The 4,951-nt window shown below is 36.1% G+C and overlaps 1 protein-coding gene across 1 annotated transcript in view; it reads right to left on the bottom strand.

Annotated features, from left to right (window-relative positions):
• Positions 1-4,951, bottom strand: part of LOC132174452 (exopolygalacturonase-like) — an 8,230-nt gene that overhangs the window by 1,651 nt on the left and 1,628 nt on the right. The window lies entirely within an intron of this gene.

Below are 4,951 nucleotides of genomic sequence, written 5' to 3' on the forward strand. Positions count from 1 at the left end.
CATATATGCTATGCAAGAATTAAGTGTATATGTCTATTGTTTTAATCAAAACATTATCCAATCAATTGGAGTTTGGACACCATTTCCAACAGTAAGTGTATCCACACATAAAGTATTTTATGTCCTTTAACTATAAACGATATTACCATATTCTTGTTCAAAGTTTTCTAATAACCATATATGCGAGTAAAACTAATTAAATTCATCTTTGGAGTGTATCAGATATTTTATAGGCTAGGGTAAATTTTATGGGTAATGTTAAATGTGATTCCCATGTATGACTTGTATCCCTCTAAAATTGATGTGACTTTTAAATTTATTGTTGGATGTGTCGTAAATTACTATTGAATTTTGATCAAATGATAATTTTAAAAGACATGTTAGTTTTGAAATGACGCAAGACGAACATGTCTCTTTCTGAAATTTTAAATCTAACCAATATAAAGCTGGTTTTTATTTCTTGGTAAGTGGCTGTCTCAACTGTGCTACCGAGTACCAAGGCTTTGGGAAGGTCGGAATAGGAGAGCACTAATCTTGCAACAAGGTATAGATAACCAGATTATAATGAGCTGGAACATTAAGTTGGTTAGATTAGTTTTATATAATGAGGTGCATGAACATCAAGTTTGTTAGATTAATTATATTTATGTTTTCTTTTGTTATGAAGTTAGAACTGAAATGTATTAATTCACTACACAGCTTGTATAAATAGTTGAAACCCTGTATTGAAAATTCACTCAAGCAAAGGGCCTTACTTTTCCTAACCCTGAGTCATCCTCATCCTAGAGAGAGAGAGAGAGAGAGAGAGAGAGAGAGAAAATTTAAAGAAAGAAGAGAAATGGGTTCAAAACTTGGTTTCGGTTGGGCTTGCTTGTTAACATCTTTGATCGTATTGGCTACCGAAGTTCGAGCCCAAGTCAAGTTTTTCAATGTGTTGAACTACAGTGCTATTGCTGATGGAGCAACCGATAACAGTCAGGTAATTCATATGACAATGCATGCCATTTGATCTCTCTTAAATTTTGAGAATAAAAATTGAGTACTTCCTTTTTTTCTAGAATACAACACTCTACAATAGTTTTCTTTTCATTTCTCTACCATTTAAATATGAGTATCAATATTTAGTAGACTGTTATATGACTATTATATTATTACGATGATTAAAAATTAACAAGGGCATGTAAAAAAAGAAAAATTATGGTCTAAATTTCATTGTCACGTCATCTGAGTAGTATATCAGTTACATAGCAGTCTACTATAAATAACATTTTACTTTAAACGTTCTTTTAAATCAGAGAGAGAGAGAGAGAGAGAGAGAGAGGAAAAATAAAAGTGTAGCTTTCTGTGGTTTAATTAAGAAAGGAAAAGAAAATCTGATGTAGGTAAGTTTTTAAGGAAATTGGTTTAGAGAGTCTGCTGGGTGGGATGAGATGGGTCTCATCCACACTTTAATTGTGAATATTATTCTAGACGTTAATTTTTGGGTAAATGATAGTAAATATCATGTTTTTGAAATATTTATTTATTTATTTTTTCTTTCTTCTTAGGCATTTCTTAAGGCGTGGAAGGAAGCATGTGAATGGAAGGGAAGTGGTAGGGTTTTGATCCCTCCCGGGTCATACATGGTGAACTCAGTGAGATTTGAGGGTCCATGCAAAGGCTCGGTGAGCGTCGTGATCGGAGGGCTTCTCAAGGCTCCTGCTGATCCATCCAAGTTCTCAACCGATAGTTGGATTAATTTTCGATATGTTGACCATTTGATGGTCAGTGGTGGCACCTTGGACGGCCAAGGACAGGTAGCTTGGGGCCTTAACGACTGCAGCAAGAATTCTAATTGCCCTAGGCTAGCTACGGTAAGTTTTTGCTTATTTTCAAAAAAAAAAATTTCCACCTTTTTCTTCATATAAATAGAAACCTTATCTTTGAATAGAAAGCCTTAGAAAAAAGTAGAAAATTTCGAGTTTCATAGAAGTTTAACTATCATGTTTTACAAATCCTCAAATGCAGACATTGAGACTTGATTTTGTGACCAACGCACGGATTGATCACGTGAGTTCCATTAACAGCAAGAACAATCACATTGTGATTTTTGGCTGTGAGAACTTGAATATGAGTCGTATCAATATATCAGCTCCGGCCAACAGCCCCAACACCGATGGGATAAAGATCGGAAGCTCTCACGGCATTAGAATCTCACGTTCCACAATTGGTACCGGCGATGACTGTATTGCCATGCTGTCCGGAACTAAAGACGTTCATATTTCGAATGTTGTTTGTGGACCCGGGCATGGAATAAGCGTCGGGAGCCTCGGCAAAAATAATGGAGATGATGTCGACGGAGTTGTCGTCAAAAACTGCACCTTTCGGGGCACTTCTGATGGAGTGAGAATCAAAACATGGGCTGCTCCATCCCTCGGTACGGCTTCCAATTTTGTATTTCAAGACATTTTCATGGATCGGGTCGGCAATCCCATCATTCTTGATCAAGAATATTGCCCCTACCCCCCTTGCAGTCAACAGGTAATTTCTTATTTATCTTCATTTTGTTTCAAAATTATTCTCTGAAATTTCATATTACAAAGAATTTCTTTAAATTTTTTTTTCTAACAGAACTTAACTAATTAAATTTGTGATTTCCATTATTGTGGATAGCCCTCTCTTCTGCAAATCAGCAATGTGACATATAAAAATATATGGGGAAGTTCAGATGCCAAAGTCGCAGTTACTCTTCGATGCAGTGGAAGCAAGCCATGCAAAAACGTAGTGCTGGAGGACATCAATTTGGATTACCGTGGCCCCGACGGTCCTGCCTCCACATTGTGCTCTCATGTCGATGGCCTTTCGCTTGGCCATCAAAGCCCTCCCCCTTGCATATAGTCTTGCGCTTTCCAGCCATGAAAGATGTTGTATACGAAAGCACTCATACCAATAGAAAATATCAAAAGAATAAAGAAGAGTAATCATATTAAAATTAAATGGATTATAATTGAACCGAGTATTATTGAATGTTCAAGTAATTTATTTTTCGGAAGGGCTCAAGTTTATTCAAGAGATGTTCAATTAATTTATTCATTTCTTATATAAAGCAAGAGGAACATGAATTCTTTCCGTCTTTCAAATCATAATTGGGGCCTTAATTAAAGATATTGACTAATAGGATTTGAATTAAAACACTGTAAAAGACTAAAAATTACATGCAATTAATGATGCCCATGTGGCGAGGATTTTTGTGAAACTATTTTCCCATAATAATAATAATAATAGTGGCACGTGTTTGATCCATATAGACTAGGTTTACTTAATTTCTAGGCTTGACTGTTACATATGTAATCATGCATTTTCTTTCACAACAGTAATCTGAGAAAGCTTGTAAAATAAAAATGAAAAATATGCAACAAACCATTGCAACGTTAAGATTTATACTGGCGACCAAATTGAGATATCGAGCTTCGTCAACTTCTCTAAGCTCTTTTCTACAAGTAATCCGAATCTAAATTGACTGTATATAGATCAACGTACGGCAGATATAGAAGAAGCATTACATAGGTCATGCATCCAATGACATACTATATATCAATGTAGAAGAAACACTCACTATCTGACTCTCACTCTTATTATGTTCTTTAATTTGTTGAAAATGCTCCCACCTTTCCTCTTTCATTTCATTATTTGAGACACTTGGATCCGAAACCAACCCCGGAACAACACTATTGCCCTCAATCATGCTTACCAGTTACCACTGAAGACATGGTTGGCCTAACTGCTGCATAAGCATTAGTGCATAGGAGAGCTACATTGATCATCCGCATAACCTCATCTTTATTGTAGTTAGAGCCCAAACCTTGGATCAACTAGTTCCAATAGCTTTCTTTCTCTTTTAAAAGCAGTGCCTGCAAACAGGGAGATGGAAGTAAGGTATAAAATTTTGTGGCCTAGTCAACTTTTTTGCTCTGTAAATATGATAGGATATTCATCATGAAACAATTCCCTACTCTACATTTTATGATTAACACACACAAGCATAATAAAAATTAACAAGAGTGAAAGAATTTTATTTTTTGCCACACAACTCTTTCGCCCCTGTGGTTTAACAACTTTATTTTTTGCTCTCTCGGTTTTGTTTTGTATCACAGATGGTACCTGGATAATGGTTAAAGATGGAGATGGTACCTCCATCTAACTTCCATCCAAAATTTGTCGAAAAGCCACGTCAGCACCCCAAAAACACGACACGTGTCCATATATGTAATTAAAAATTAAAATGATTAAAAACCCTTAATTTCTTTTCTTTTTTTTTTTTTTAAAAAAAGGGGTGGCTCGAGCCAATGCCCCGACCATTGTACGCTACCGTTCATAACACTAGCAGCCCAACCGAGTCCGACCTTGGGTGGCCTACGCTACTAATGATGTACGTCATGAAGTGACATGCCCGTTAAAGCTACATCGGTCACGAAGTAACCATTGGATCCAAGGCCAATGTAACACACACACACACACATACACACACACACTCACACACTCACACACACATATTTGACCATAGAGTTAACATGTATAGTAAGCCTGTGGCCGTTATCCTACACGAATTGGTGTATCATGTCATACGATACAAGTAGTCTTGTCCGTATTTTACATGAATGCTTTTACAAGTCTCATCGTCATTGTTTTGTTAAGTAGCACATTTTCACAAATGATAAAGTTCATAATCCAGAAAAATGTATTTCATGAGAGTTATAAATATGCGTGTTTAGTACACAAAATAGTTGTGTTTGCTCTCTCGGTTTTGTTTCGTATCACAGATGGTACCTGGATAATGGTTAAAGACGGAGATGGTACCTCCATCTAACTTCCATCCAAAATTTGTCAAAAAGCCACGTCAGCACCCCAAAAACACGACACGTGTCCATATACGTAATTAAAAATTAGGAAAATTATATCTAAAATCCTTAGG

This window comes from Corylus avellana, chromosome ca3, assembly GCF_901000735.1.
Source record: "Corylus avellana chromosome ca3, CavTom2PMs-1.0".
NCBI classification, from domain to species: domain Eukaryota; kingdom Viridiplantae; phylum Streptophyta; class Magnoliopsida; order Fagales; family Betulaceae; genus Corylus; species Corylus avellana.